The following is a 17,631-nucleotide window of genomic DNA, read 5'->3' as shown; positions in this document are numbered from 1 at the left end:
TGAAGGTTGTTAGTTTGAAGGTAATGATGCAGTAGGGTTAGCTGGTTAGGAAGATTGTTGGTCTAGAAAGAAATTTGTTGCTAGTCTAGTTTCAAAAAACTGAAATTATGTCGCATTCTACCCTTGAATGGCAGTTTTGGTAAAGTAAGGTTGATGTTCAAAGAAAGTGACATCCATGGAAACAAAGGTTTTTCTTGTGGTGGGATAGTAACACTTGTAACCCTTCTAGGTAGAAGAAACCCCAAGAAAATACACTTAAAAACTCGTTGATCTAACTTGGACCTAAAGGGATTAGGAATATGTACAAAAATAGTAACCCAAAGAAAATTATCAATAGTGTTTTAGAACATAGTATAATTATTAGGTTTATTAAGCGAAGTGTCAATTGGGAGGCTGATAGGTTGACGAAGAAGGGTATAGGATAATTGGTTTGTATCTTTTGTTCGGGTAACTTTTTGGTGTTCAGAGGGATGTGATTAAGATTGTAGTGGATCTGGTTGTAATAATTGGAGCTGTAAATGGTTTAAATTCTTTTTTAATAATAAAATTTGAGGCACTATTTTACTCCTTCCAATGTCCTTTGAGGTACCTTTGTAGCTTGATAGTTATGAAGGTGGTTTTTAATGAGGCCTCTCATTTTTATCAAAAACAAAAGTACACCCAAAGACATTAAAAGGAAGATTGGAAGAAAGAGGTTTGAAGTGGGAAAAAGTTCGAAGTAAGACATCTTTAGGGATCTAAAATTTATAGTTTTACTAGGCATCCTATTAATAAAATATATGTCAGTAAGAATAGCCTCTCCCTTGTAATGTTTTGAAACATTGGAGGAAAATAACAAGGATATAGCTACTCCTAAAAGGTGTCTATTCTTTCTCTCTGCTATCCCATTTTGTTGAGGAGAATCAACACAATAACTGATATGTATAATCTTTTTTTGTTAAAAGTATGGTCCTAAGGTTCTAGTGAAGTACTCACTCCCATTATCAGTTTGAGGGATTCGAATAGTTCTCCCAAATTAAGTTTCTATCATATTTTGAAACTTTTTAAAGATGTTTTCAGTTTTAGATTTTTCTCACATTATGAAGATCTAAATTGTTCTTGAATTATCATCTATAAAGGTGATAAACCATCTAGAACCATCTAAAGTTTTTAGTCTTGAAGAGCCCCAAATGTCACTTGAATAATAGGGCTGAGAGGATTTATGAGTGGAAGGATGATAAGAACCTTTTGTTTTTTTGTTTTTGCTAGATGACAAATGTCAGAAGTGAACAGCTTTGGATTTTTATTAATAAAAAGAGTAGGTAACATTTTTGCAAGGTAATGAAAATTTGGGTGACCTAACATAAAATGCCATAGAAAATTTCTTGAGAAGAATTTGGAACAATGGATAAATTTGAAGGTTGAGGAGAACAACTTGAATAAGCTTGTCATTTAGGAGGTAGTTTCCCTTGAAAAATGTAGAGTCCACCAGACAACCTAGCACTGCCAACCGTAGCCTGAAATTCATAGAAGTTTGAGGAAAAAGTTAGTAGTGCATTGTAAGTCATGAAATAATCTATGGACAGAGAGAATATTAGAAGCTAAATTAGGCACGCAATGCACATGGATAACTCAATATCCTGGTTAAGGGGAATTGAACCATTTTGACAACTGTAGTTTTGATGTCAAATAAATTCATTCTTCTTGATTAATAAATAAAGGAAATACGTAGTAAAGAGAAGTAAGGGTCGATCCTCAGGGACTTAGAAAATTCCCAATTTTCTGTTTGAATTGCTTAAACCATGTGATAAGTAGTAAAAAGGGGGTTTGGTAAAAAGGATTAAATAATAAAAAGTTATTTAAAGAAAAATAAAGAAAATAAAAATTGAAGGTTGAAAATGAATATGGTATACAGCTCAAGCCTTGCTTTGACTCAATTTCCTTCTAATCATCGAATTAGATTTTCTCTTCGGGATTCACGTCGGTTACTTTGTCTACAAGGGTAATCCTCGCGACTCTTCTTGTATACCGAATACCCAATGCAATCTTTGATTCTGGCTTCAAAAATTGATTTGAGCAACATCAATTGTCGTAGATCAATAACCATTTAAGTTCATGAAGACCAACTCGGATTTTTGTTTCAATAACTACTAATTCCGATCTCAATTCCCTCTTGTCAAGGCAATCTCGCCAAGTGTGTTCCCAGTAAGTCGAATGTGCTTTCAATAAGCCGATTCCTCCCACACATTTAATTGCAACAACATCTTGGCCAAAGTCAATATTTGATTTTGAAAACTGTTTTGATTTTGAAAAGAAGCGCAGAGATCGAGAGAGATATTCTGAAGTTATTCAAGTGCTTTTCAATTCTCACATTGGAATTGAGTCATCGCTTAGCTCTCGGCTTATGAGAAAATTAGCTAAGCATGACAAAAGTCATACTTAGCATGTTTAAAAATAAAACTTGAAATAAAATAAAAATGAAAACATGAAAAGAAAAGAAAAGAAAAGAAATAAGTTTATAAAACTAGAAATAAGAAGAATAGTAAATTCTGATAAAATGAAAACATGAAAAGAAAAGAAAAGAAAAGAAATAAGTTTATAAAACTAGAAATAAGAGATAGTAAATTCTGAGTTGTGTGTTTAGGCTTACTCCAAGGGTATTTATAGCCCTAAAAACCTAGAAAAAAACATAGAAATAAATAATCCTAAAGAATTTCCAAATGTTTCTAATTTCAAACTTTAATTTAAAAATAAATCTCCTAATATATCTTTGTTCGTCCATCTTCCAGAAGGCGCTGAATAGATCTTCTAGAAAACTACTGATGACTGGACCTTCTAAAAACTGCCACGTCAGACCGTGTCATGCCCAGAGTTGTGCCCATGTCTCCAACCGTGACCAAATAATAAAAATATAGAATACACCCTTTTTACCACTAATTCTAGAAAGTTAGATCCTCCACGAAAATAAAAATAAAACAACCAAATCACCAACAACGAATCCATAAGAACAAAGAATTAACGAGAAAATATTATCGATTTAGAACACTCATCAAATTCCCCCTCACTTATCTTATGCTTGTCCTCAAGTATGATATAATCAAATCAGCTTAAATTCATTTACCTTTCTTTGTCAAGTCTCACATTCGAGGAAGCAAGGTAGAGACCACAATAATCATCCAAGTTAAGTCATCAATCAATTGAACATCACCAATTGGAACAAGTTAAATACAATTGTAACATCTATTCATTCATCAATCTTAATGCCCATAACTCAATATCTTACCGGGATTCTCTCAAAGCACTCAATGTGTTGGAGTATGAAACCTCAATGTCAGAACTGACACGATATTACCATAGGTTCTGTAAGTAAATCAATCTCCACTACTAATAAGAACAAGATGCATAAATCAAAGGGTGTTTTATTGGTTGTAACGGGGCTTAGGTAAGGTGGGAAAAGGCTAAATATTTTCAAACTACTGTTGTATTTTTCGAACAAAGAAGAATTTTTTTCTCACATAACTTCATTTTTAACATATCAAAAATTTTCCTATTATGGAGCATGATCATACACTGATAATTGTTCACTTGTCCTAAAAGGGTTGTAACACCCTAACCCGTATCCAACCCGAATCGAGTCTGAGGTGTCACATTAACTTTTCAAACATTTACTTGTATAAATAATGAGTAATTTAAAACTTTTATAACATTAAATGACTAACTTACATCAATACATTTACTTATTGTAAAAACCGATCAGATGCATAATTCACTTATCATCTACATAAAACTTATTCAAAACATTTACAAAACTATTCAGAGCTTATACAATATATTTTTTGAATACATGCCAACTAGAACTTTATATACAAAAATACATATTATTCATTTCTTTTCTGATCTGACATTCGGTAAGGAGAACTGGCCTATCTTGCTCCACATTGCTCTTTACTCTTCTCGAAACCTACGTGTAAATCACTACATATAACACATATGTCCCGAAGGACCACTATGTCCCGAAGGACCACTAGTCCCGAAGGACCGCATAGACCCTCGACTCTTGGCATGCCAACTATACCTCTAGCTCTCAATGAATAAACATGGGCATTTTCACTTATATCATTTCACATATACACTTTCATACATGTTCATATAAGCTCATAGCTTCTTTCACATATACATATAGACATATAGCTTCTTTTCATGTAATTTATATCACTTTTCATATAATTCACATGTTCACATATCTCTTTTGATATTCTCATAGAATCACATAGCTCATATATACGTCACATTGCACATACTTCTCATAGACATATAAAAACATAGATCCTCATCACATAACTTATATTACATGTTCATATAATCATTTATATAATACCACATAACTTTATCACTTTCTCTGTCATTACATAAGTCATTATATTACTATTTATGATCATATAACTTATATCACAGAGCCACATCATCACATAAATCATATCACATAGAAAATAACATAACAATACATATTCACATACTAACGACTACCAACTATACTTATTTTCATGCATTCATAAAATCAGAACATGGAAATAGACTCATCGCAAGTCTAATTTCCATATAATCATATACTATAATCATATGCACTCACCTTAGCCTTGATTGCTTTGAATCAATCATAATCCTTCGATTGTTTCGGAACAAGTTTTCCTTCTATATCTATAGTAATAATTTATACTTATCAGTATACTAATTAACTATCACTTCTTAGGCTAAAATAAAGGCTAATTTCATCTCTTAATGAAGGTATGTATCGATTACACACCATGTATCGATGCATCCCTTGATGGGTGCATCGATGCACTATCTATGCATCGGTGCATAAATCTCATTCGATGTTTGTATTTTAAGCAGGTGCATTGATGCACTCCTTATGCATCGATGCACTAATTGCATTCGATGTTCATTTATTTGAGAGTACATCGATACACATTGAAGATGCATCGATGCACACAACCCAGAAATTCCATTTCAAGCATGAAATTCACTCTCTTTCATCTCAACTCTTCATCTTTCCCCTCCTTTAATATTCCTAACTTTCATACACATATTTACACTCATTCTTACTCAATAATCACTTCTTTAACCTCCAAATCATATCCTTTATATGGCATTCAAGAATCATACGCAAATATCAACATGTTCTAAATCTCATCCTAACACTTCATATTCCTTATTTAGATTGATGACAAGTCAAATCCAACTTCCAATTCTAATTATTAACTCTATAACAAAATTTCATTCAAAACTCACAATCTTTAATCTCTTCTAATTCCTTCATCTTTTGATTTTAAGATAACTTAAGCTTTCCTTAAGCTTAGTTCATCTAATAATCATAAACCCATCTTAAATTTAACAAGAAACTAACTAACCAGAAACTAACCTTTGTTTTGGGTTCTCACGCATGAAGGAAGAAGAAGAGAGAACTCTGGAAGCTTGTAGATTTCTCTTCTCTTCCACGTGGTTATATAACATTTCTTTAATTTAATTATTTCCCTTACAAAAGACCCTTTTGCCTTTCACTTCATCTAATAATTACTTACCTCTTCATGTAATATTTCCAAATAAATCATTGAACTATTTCATTCTTCTACTTTAGTCACCAAGTTCTAAATTTTACAATTTAGTCACTACCCATAGATTGGGATGTTACAAATCTCCCCTCCTTTAAGAAAATTCGTCCTCGAATTTTCATTGTACACATTGATAAGAACATATCTTCTAAGTTCTTATGTTTTTCCATTACTTGCTCTTTCATTCCTTTAGTCCTTCAATTACCTTTTTCCCTTATATATATTCATCCACTGTCATTTATCATATAATCAATAACCTCTATTCTCATCACTCTATATCATTAATCCATCTATTTCTTCATTATCCTCAAATTACCTTATAACAATACCAAACTTTAAATATTCTTCAAATGTGATTAACATATACTTTTATAATCAAACAATCTTCTCACATCTCCTTGCACATTTTTTTGTATTTCTACATGGAACTTATCAGCTACGCTTCTATATAACCTTTATCATACTTACCCCTTTAATTTTCTTTTTCATTTAATTTCCTTATCCCTTTACTCATTCACAAATCAAAACCTCCTTGTAACATGTATCATATCTTTTCTTCAGACTCTCATACTCTTTCATATCGCTTATACTTATCTGATTATCGATCTTTATCGCATCTTCGTAACTCTTATAATCCGTATGAATTGCCCAAAATTCTTGTTCTTATACAAATCATTATCTTCTTTTACATACTCAGAATACCTTACCAAATCCAAACCCACGTTATACTTTTTAACTCAATCTTATCTTTTCTGAATCTTATAACTCTATCACCTTTAATATTACAGCTAATTAATAACAACTATTCAATCTGGGGCACATGCCCTAATTAACCAATCATATACATCCGACCTTTCATCATTTCTTAATCCTTGTTTGTACTTCAATACACATGATCTTTTCATATTACTTTAATCATTTTTCTCATTTCTATCAAACTTATAATCGATACTTCTTATATAACCTTATCATATCTAATGCTGTAAACTCCATCCTTTTCTTTCCTTATTCCTTACTTTCTATAAATCAAAATATCCTTATAACATCGATCATGGTATTTCTTTCATACTCCCTTACTTTCCCTCAAACATAAGAATCATTATTCCTTCACTATCACATTCATATAATCAACACAATTTTCATCATGTAATCTTGTTAGCCAACGCTTACTATTTCTTCTAAAGTACCAACCCTTTTTATATTCACACTCTTGCTTATACACAATACTACCCCTTTGTTTCAAATCCATAACACTGATTTCATTCATCTTATAAACATATCACTAAAGCGCTTATTCTTGAACTCTTCTACAAATGATAACAACATCACTTGATCTTTTAACGCTCTTATGGTGACACTTGTTCACCATATTCTATCTTATCCACACAAACAAAATTATCTAAATCACTTTTTCCAGTTCAAACCAACGAATACCTTATATCACTATTCTGATATGATTTCAAATTTTTGAAATCATCATTTGAGCTTACGAGGCATTTCCTGATATGTCCGCTCTTCATCCTGCCTATCCAGGGTAGGTGAATTGCTATCACAATCAGGTTTACCTCTCACTTCATTCAAAATCATCATATTTCTATTATAACTTAATAGTCTAATTCTATTAACAATACCACATACTCCTTACATTATCAGATAAGAAATTTTCACTCTCTGTTGGAATATACAAAATTTTAAAACTCTTTTACCTCCGGTTTAAGCCTAGAATCGGCTAAACCTTAGCTCTGATACCATTAAATGTAACACCCCCAACCCGTTCGACATCCCCAACCCGTATTCGACCCGAATATGAGTCTGAGTGTCACATTGACTTTTCAAAAAATTTACTTGTATAAAATAATGAGTAATTTAAAACTTTTATAACATATAAATGACTAACTTACATCAAATACATTTACATTATTGTAAAAAACCGATCATAGCATGCATAATTCACTTATTCATCCATATAACTTATTCAAAACGTTTACAAAACTATTCAGAGCTTATACAATATATCTTTTGAATACATGTCAACTAGAACTTTATATACAAAATACAGATTATTCACTTCTTTTTGATCTGACATTCGGTAAGGAGAACTGGCCTATCTTGCTCCACATTGCTCTTTACACTTCTCGAAACCTATGTGTAAATCACTTACACGCTAAGTCTATGACTTAGTGAGGCAAATAAACATATAATGTAAACTATAACTTGTAATCATGCATAAACAATTACTGCTACCATAGCATACCCAAACATATATCTCTTCATCCATCAAATACATACATGCATATAATTATCTTCATTCCTATCATTATCATTTTATTATCATTCATATTTCTATTCTCTTGTTCATATGATTTATTATGTTCATATCATATTTCTTATAACATATACAATAATCACTAACACACAGATATACTGTCATATAATTCATATCCCAAAACATACACATCCCATACATTGTATTCAATATCATCTTTTATTAGCCCATGTACACATGTGAGAACTGTAGATATGTGAGTCTATTGAGGTTGTGTACTATGCTATCACCACAGCTCGTATAATTCCCACTAGGGGTGCATAGAATTTGTCCCGAATGACCACGTAGATGTCCCAAAGGACTACATATAACACATATGTCCCGAAAGACCACTATGTCCTGAAGGACCACTATGTCCCGAAGGACCACTATGTCCCGAAGGACCGCGTAGACCCTCGACTCTTGGCATGCCAACTATACCTCTAGCTCTAAATACACATAACATGGTCATTTTTACTTATATCATTTCACATATACATTTTCATATCACATGTTCATATAAGCTCATAGCTTCTTTCACATATACATATAGACATATAGCTTCTTTCATGTTATTTATAACACTTTTCATATAATTCACATGTTCACATATCTCTTTTCATATTCTCATAGAATCACATAGCTCATATATACGTCACATAGCACATACTTCTCACAGACATATAAAAACATAGATTCTCATCACATAACTTATATTACATGTTCATATAATCATTTATATCTATACCAAATAACTTATAGCACTTTCTCTTGTCATTACATAAGTTATTATTATATACATAGTTTATGATCATATAACTTATATCATAGAGTCACATCATCACATAAATCATATCACATAGAAAAATACATATTCACATACTACGGCTACAACCTATACTTATTTCATGCATTCATAAAATCATAACATGGAAATAGACTCATCACAGTCTAATTTCCATATAATCATACGCACTCACCTTAGCCTTGTTTGCTTTGAATCAATCCTAATCCTTCGATTGTTTCGGAACAAGCTTTCCTTCTATATCTACATAGTAATACATTGATACTTATCAATATACTAATTAACTATCACTTCTTAGGCTAAAAGAAAGGCTAATTTCATCTCTAATGAAGGTATGTATCGATGCACTACACCATGTATCGATGCATCCTTGACGGGTGCATCGATGCACTATCTATGCATCGGTGCATAAATCCCATTCGATGTTTTATTTTAAGCAGGTGCATCGATGCACTCCTTATGCATCGATGCACTAATTGCATTCGATTCATTTATTTGAGAGTGTATCGATACACATTGAAGATGCATCGATGTACACAACCCAGAAATTCCATTTCAAGCATGAAATTCACTCTTTTTCATCTCAACTCTTCATCTTTCCCTCCTTTAATATTCCTAACTTTCATACACATATTTACACTCATTCTTACTCAATAATCACTTCTTTAAACTCCAATCATATCCTTTATATGGCATTCAAGAATCATACGCAAATATCACATGTTCTAAATCTCATCCTAACACTTCTTATTCCTTATTTAGATTGATGACAAGTCAAATCCAACTTCCAATTCTAATTATTAGCTCTATAACAAAATTTCATTCAAAACTCACAATCTTTAATCTCTTCTAATTCCTTCATCTTTTGATTTTAATATAACTTAAGCTTTCCTTAAGCTTAGTTATCATCTAATAATCATAAACTCATCTTAAATTTAACAAGAAACTAACTAACCAGAAACTCACCTTTGATTTGGGTTCTCACGCATGAAGAAAAAAGAAGAGAAAGAGAACTCTGGAAGCTTGTAGATTTCTCTTTCCTTCCACGTGGTTAATATATAACCTTTCTTTAATTTAATTATTTCCCTTACAAAAGACCCTTTTGCCATTCACTTCATATAATAATTACTTACCTCTTCAGGTAATATTTCCAAATTAATCATTGAACTATTTCATTCTTCTACTTTAGTCACCAAGTTCTAAAATTTTATAATTTAGTCATTAACCCATAGATTGGGATATTACAAGGGTAGAAAAGAATGATAAAATAAAAAGGCTCAGATTTATAAATGTGGTTAAAACAAAGAATGGGAATAGGTTCAATAGTAATTAACTAGGGGAAAATGTATGGGTAGGCAATTTAGTGGGGGAAACGGAGTGGTTAATCCTAAGGTGCCCAAATCCTTTTTAAGCATCAAGTTCGTGTATAATCTTGACAGTATTTAAAATGCAAGTTCTAGAATACCAATGTCAAATTCAACACACTCAATCCAACAAAATGAGAGCGAAATTATATGCTCGTAAAGCTCAAATCTCACAAAATTGTTTTCATGCGTTGAGCTAAGCACATTTTATCCAACAAATCATGGAATATCACAATAAATCTAACTTGATCTATTCATGGTATTTGCTATCAAGAATGTCCTAACCTAATCAATTATGTGTTCCCAAACAAGAATGACATACCAAAAATATTCAACAAGACAAAGGAATTCAATGAAATTTTCCATAAATCCAATCAACACATACTAGCATCAAAACATAGAGATAATCAAAGGGTAATTCAACCTAGACTCTACTCCCCCTCTCTTAAAGTATTTTGCCCCAAAATGTAAAATTAAAGTGTAAGAGAATGAATAAAGTACTCCTCAGATTTACTGTCGGCCACGGCTATGGCCGCGGTGGGAGGTGAAGTGGGTTGTTCGGGTTAATGCCGTGAACTAGAAGCATAGTCAGGCGGTGTCGTCGATGGAAAATTGACATAGAAATCCTCTGTAAAAACTATAAAGTGGATGGTACATTAGTAATGGATGAATAGAAATAGGATCAAAATTTACCTCGGGAGTATGGTCAGAGGCCGCCGAATGCATTGAACATGATGGGAAATCCGACTAGCGCGGACGTGAGGTAGAAGAGGCCACGGTTGGCATGGATTGGAAATACAGTGATGGAGAGCGTAATAAATAGTGCTCGGTTCGAGGTGGAGAGAGACAGTGGTAGCGAACACCGAATGATACAACGCGAGCAAGGAGTTTGGTGCGTGGCCTCAGCCTCGCATTGGTGATGACGTCCACTGAGGACGATTGGTGATGCGGTGATTTTTTGTGCCTTGTACGAACTACCATTGATAGTAGCAGCCGAGTAAAAGCACGTCAGTGGCTGATTCAAAAAGGGAAGCGATCGACGCGGTAGAGACGAGGCTCGTTAGTTTAGAGTGTAGCCGGTGAAAGGTTTAACGGGGATGGAAGAATGTGGGGAAGATGAGTGAGTTTGGTTTGGATTTTTTTTGAACAGGGCACGTGGGGGTTTTTTAATTTGGGTGAAATTGGTGTTTAAAATTTAAAAAGGGAGTGATAAGGATAGAGGTGGGGCCCGTAATCAAAGAAAGAAAGAAAATGAGAGGTATGGTGAGCGGCAGATATGTTGGAGACTATGTGAAATTTTTTTAAGAGTTTGGCTAATGTGCACCGGCCAACTTTAAGGGGAATGCTAACGTGCACCATTTAATGAAATGGTGTGCATGGGCTGGAACAAAATTTTCCACTCTACTGTGCGATTTCTATTGCTTCTGGGTCTGATTTTTGCACTGTTCGAATATAATTTGCATGAACCTTCATCGATTAAGCTTGATTAAAAACATTTGGTTCCTCAACAATAACAAATAAAAATTAAATGAAACTTACTTAGTTGAAATAAAAAAAATAAGAATAAAAATGCAATGGAATTAAAAACAATGGGTTGTCTCCCACGAAGCGCTTTTGTTTAATGTCGTTAGCTCGATGACCTGACTTTAAACGACAAGTTCGAAGAGAAATACTTCATCCACTTCATACGCTTTTTCCAACTAAGAATTTCCTTATGAGAAATTCTACGATCGTATAATTCTTTTATTTTCTCCTTGTAGAATTTGGCATTCTCATAGTTTATTCTTCAGATATTTTTTAGCTTTGAAAGCTTATCCGAAATAACCGGTGAAGTAGCATTTTCTACTAAAAAGACACTCTCTAAGTTTTTCAGCATTTGTTTCAATTCTATCTCAGGTGCCTGCAAAATAGAAGGCAAAACTTTAGACTTAGAAAGAATCAATTTTAAATCGGCACAATCTGAAAATATTTTTTCAACTTTCTATTTTCCTCATCATGAACTTCTAACTCCCTATATAGATAAAAAAAATTAGTTTCTACAAACTCATTTCCAAAGGATCAATAATACAAACATAATTTATACTCTCCACTTTGTCAGGGTATCTCATTGTCTTATACACATCAAATTTAACAATCTCACCATCAAACTCCATGGTTAAAATTCTACTTTTTATGTCAATTTTTGTGTGTGCAGTACTTAGGAAATGATGCCCCAATAGAATATCGGAAGAAGTACTGGTACGATCATTCTCCATATCAATTGCATAAAAATCAGTAGGAAATATTAAATCGTTTACCTCCACCAGCACATTTTCCAAGAGTCCTTTCGGGTAAATGATAGATCTGTCAGCAAGCTGAATTGATATTTTTGTATCCTTCAAGGGTTCATTAGTAATCATATTGTAAATAGATAGAGGCATTACATTAATTGTGGCGCCAAGATCGCACATGGCTCGCTTTATCCCAACTTTACCAATTTTACATGGTATTGCGAATATACCTTGGTCTTTCGCAACTTTCGTTGGAAACAACTAAGACATGTTCTCCTAGATTTACCTTCTCATTCCCTGTAAGTTTCCTCTTTGTTGTACAAAGGTCCTTCAAAAACCAGGCATATCTTGGAACCTTTCGGATACCTCAAGGAGAGGTATATTGATTTCCACCTTCTAAAATATGTCTTGTATTTCCTTTTCCTTAGCTTTTTTATCTCTTTTTACTAACCTCGATGGAAAAGGTGGTGGCATGTCATAGGGAGATAGCGTTGGATCTGTTTGTACTTTGTCACTCTTCTTTTGGGATCCTGAGTCAACTGTCTTCTTTCCTTTTTGGATTGTTTCATCTTCTGGAACAGGTGGCGCAATCACTGTACCACTCCGAAGAGTGATGACACTGACATTCTCCCTTGGATTTACCTCTGTTTGAGAATGAAATTTACCTTGTGATTCCAGGCATCCCACAATCTGAGCCAGTTGGCTTATCTGCTTGTCTACCTCTTGTAAGTGGGCTTCAGTACGAATCTGGAACGTTTCCTGAGAAAGAGCGAATCTTTCAATAATTGGTTCTAAAGATGACTTATGCGGCTGTTTGGGGTGGTGGAGGTGGCCTTGGTTGATAAACTTAATTTGGCCTCGTGTTTTGAGCATAACTGAAATTTGGATGATCCCTTTATCCTGGGTTGTAAGTGTTGTTGTAAGGATTATAAGCCCTCTGGGGAGGTCTTGGAAATTTCCCTATTGCATTAACTTGAGTTGTTGTGTCATCTTGAATCAGTGGATAGTCGTCTGTTGGATGATCATGTAGTGCACATATTCCACATAATTTGTTGGGTTCTATCTTTCTTGCAACAAGAGAGTTGACTACTTCAGTTAATTTATCTATTTTACTTTCTAAAGAAGATGAAATTATCTCATTAACCCTTCGAGAAAGTTCATTAGTTGGGCGGAACTGTTGGGAATTTGCGGCCATTATAGAAATTAAATCCCTAGCCTCAGTAGGAGTCATGTTCACCAAAGCTCCTCCGCTAGCAGCATCGATCATGTTCATTTCCATGGGAGTTAATCCTTCATAAAAATATTAAAGGAGTGTTTGTTCGGTTAACTCATGTTGTGGGCAACTAGCACATAATTTTTTAAATCTCCCAATAATCATAGAGTGACTCCCCATCAAGTTGCTTGATTCCAAATATTCTTCTTCGTGACTCACTTGCTTTCGTCGCAGGGTAAAACCTGTCAAGAAAAAGGCGAGTCATTTGAGCCCATGTAGTAATAGAATTTGAGGGTAAATAAAATAACCACTCCTTAGTCGAATCGGATAAGAAAAAACGAAAAGCTTTCAGGTTTATTTGGCCCTCAGTTACTCTCTGTGGTCTCAAGCTGGAGCAGACCATGTGAAATTCCGTGAGATGTTTATGTAGATTCTCGTTTGGTAATCCCCGGAAGGTTGGGAGGAGATGAATAAGGCCATTTTTTAACTGGTATGGAGTTTTGCCTTGGGGAAAATCAATGCATAAAGGCTCTTGTTCAGTAGGTTTTGTGGCTAACTCTCTGATAGTAGGATCGGCCATCGGATTTGGTTCTGTATTAATGGATTCGCTTGAACTTGATTATGAATTCGATTCTAGATCTAATTGTTGTCTCCTTCTCTCCCGAAGCGTCTGTGCTTGAAGTTTCCTAGATCTGGCTTCGATTTCATGGTCGTACTCTACTAATTCTCCTAGGTTTGTCCTTGTCATAAATCAAAAGTAAACAAAAATTATTAATTTTGGCGAAGTCCTCGGCAACGGTGCCAATTTGACAACTATCGTTTTGATGTCAAATAAATTCTTTCTTCTCGATTAATAAATAAAGGAAATACGTAGAAAAGAGAAGTAAGGGTCGATCCTTAGGGACTTAGAATATTCCCAAATTTCTGTTTGAATTTCTTAAACCAAGCGATAAGTAGTAAAAAAGTGGTTTGGTAAAAAGAATTAAATAATAAAAAGTGATTTAAAGAAAAATAAAGAAAATAAAAATTGAAGGTTGAAAATGAATATGGTAAAAATAGCCTCAAGCCTCGCTTTGACTCAATTTTCTTCGAATCATCAAATTAAATTTTCTTTCAAGATTCACGTCGGTTACTTTGTCTACAAGGGAAATCCTCTTGACTCTTATTGTATACCTAATACCCAAAGCAATCTTTGATTCCGACTTCGAAAATTGATCTGATCAACATCAATTGTCGTAGATCAATAATCGTTTAAGTTCATGAAGACCGACTCAGATTATTGTTTCAATAACTGCTAATTTCAATCTCAATTCTCTCTTGGCAAGGCAATCTCGCTAAGTATGTTCCCAAGAAGTCAAATGTGCTTTCAATAAGTCGATCCTTCCTCCCACACATTTAATCGCAACAACATCTTGACCAAGTCAATATTTGATTTTGAAAACTGTTTTGATTTTGAAATAAGCGTAGATATTGAGAGAGATATTCTGAAGTTATGCAAGTGCTTTTCAATTCTCATGTTAGAATTAAGTCATCGCTTAGCTCTCGGCTTATGAGAAAATTAGCTAAGCATGAAAAAAGTCATGCATAGCATGTTGAAAAATAAAACTTAAAATAAAATAAAAAAGAAAAACTTGAAAAGAAAAGAAAAGAAATAAGTTTATAAAACTAGAAATAAAAAGAAGAGTAAATTCTGAGTTGTGTTTAGGTTTACCCCAAGACGGTATTTATAGCCTCTAAAAACCTAGAGATAAACATAGAAATAAAAATAATACTAAAGATAATTCTAAATGTTTTCTAATTTCAAACTTTAAAATTTAAAAATAAATCTCCTAATATATCTCTGCCCATCCACCTTCCAGAAGATGCTGACTAGATCTTCTAGAAAACTGTTGCTGACTAGACCTTCTAGAGACTTCCGCGTCAGACCGTGTCATGCCCAGAGTCGTGCACATGTCTCCAAACTTGGCCAAATAATAAAAAAATACAGAATGCGCCCTTTTACCACTAATTATGGAAAGTTAGATCTTGCATGAAAATAAACATAATACAACCAAATCAGTAACAATAAATCCATAAGATCAAAAAATTAACGAGAAAATATTATCGATTTAGAACACTCATCACATTTCCTTCAATGATGGATAAAGATACATCTGCAGTCTTGACATGAGATTGAGGCAATACTTTCTAAAATGTTTGGAATAATTGCAAGTCCCCAGTCATATAATCTGGTGCTCCAGAATCTGCAATCCATGGAGTATACTCGCTCTAATAAGATAAATGTGCAAAGGATAGACTACCTTCATGTGTTGTAGTAGCCATTGAAGAGTCATTTGGTGTTGTCATTTTTGTGATTAGTTTTGCCGGTTGTTGTTTACCATGGTTTTTGTGGTTTCCAATCTAGTGGTTTGCTATGATGTTTTCAGCAACTTTCTTTGAGATGGCTACTCCTTTTACAGTGATCATACCATGGCTTTCCTTTCTTCAATCGACTGTTGAAACTGGAATGTGTTAGAAGGGATAAACCATCATGAACTTGTGGGTCTGGAAGCATTATTTCAGAAAAAACTTCTCGAACGGAAGAGAGAGGTTTTGTACTCAGGATTCTCCCTTGAACCCCATCCAATTTTTTATTCAAATCATACAAAAATTGAAAGATTCTTTTTTGAGTTGTAAGTCTCTTGTAAAGAGCTGCATCATTAACACGATTCCAGTCATTAGTTTCAAATAAATCAATTTGTTGTCAATACCTTGTCATAGTCTTGAAGTAGTTTGTCACATCCATATCTTCTTGCCTTAGGTTTGTGATTTTACACTCAATACCAAATAGTTCAACCATGTTATCTGAACTTGAGTAAGTTTCTTGGCAGTAGTCCAAACTTCATATGCAGTTTAATAAAGAAGAAAGTTTTCCCCTATTCCAGGTGCCATTGAAGTAATCAACCAGGACATGACCATGTTGTTCTCACGCAACCACTTTTGATAGCCTACATCCGTTGTTGCTGGTTTGGAATTCCCTATTGAGATGTATATGAGCATTCCTCTTCCAGTGATGTAGAGCTTCACTGTCTGGGACCATTGAAGATAGTTATGGCCAGTCAATTTATGACAGGTTACAGGCGTACCAGATGCATCTGGAAGGACTTCTGAACTGTAACCAATATCAATCCCTGAATTTATTTTGGAGAAAGTTAAATTGGTCATATTCTAGGGTTTGGATCGTGTAACCTAAACTGATACCATGTAGAAACTAGGTGTTTGAACCAAATTCTCAGTTGTGAGTAATATGTTTTTCTCAATTGTATTTATTTTTTATTTATAAAAATATTGCTTATTTATAGATTACAAAGAGATTCTATTCTAGAAAAACATAGAAATCAGCAAATCATGGTAAAATCCTTAAAAGTCAGTAGCTATAAATTAGGGAATTAAATTTCCTAATTTTCAGTAATTTTTTCCAATTTACATCCTACAACCTACATTCTTGGTAGGATGAATTCCCAACTTTCATAGAGTTCAGCAATCATAAACCCTTCTGACAAGGGACCTATATCTTAAACTGATTTATTTTTGTATGGACACACATAAATGCATTCATATACATTGTGCCTTCATATTCAAGCAAGGACGCACCTTGCAGCCTCAACTCTGATAATACTTCACATTTTTGTCTTTTTGAGTCTATTTTGTAGTATTTTTCTTAGGTCCTAAATATTGGATCTCTAACATATACAATCAATCTAAAACCCTACTTGGAGCTTGCTAGTTACATGATTTATCATGTAGAAATTAGTATACTAAGCACACTTCACTGATCTAAATTGTTGCAATATAATTTTTTTGTGTTATCAAAAGTAAAATCCTACCAGCATTTAGTCGATTTTCTCTTTGAATTATATATATTCAATCTCACTGATTGTCTATTTTGTTTATATCCCTTTTGGAAAAAAGTTTGCCTTTTTTAAGTAGGAAACGCGGTTAAATCCCCTCAGGCTTTGAGCTGTGATACTTGGCCTGACTCTTAAAATATTTGCTATTAGTTGGCGGAACTCTTTCGGTTTTAAGATGTTTACTCCTAGTTTA

This window comes from Hibiscus syriacus, unplaced genomic scaffold (genome assembly GCF_006381635.1).
Source record: "Hibiscus syriacus cultivar Baekdansim isolate YM2019G1 unplaced genomic scaffold, ASM638163v2 tig00111807_pilon, whole genome shotgun sequence".
Taxonomy (NCBI): Eukaryota; Viridiplantae; Streptophyta; class Magnoliopsida; order Malvales; family Malvaceae; genus Hibiscus; species Hibiscus syriacus.
The sequence above is the reverse complement of the archived record's forward strand: the minus strand, read 5'-3'. Positions refer to the sequence as shown.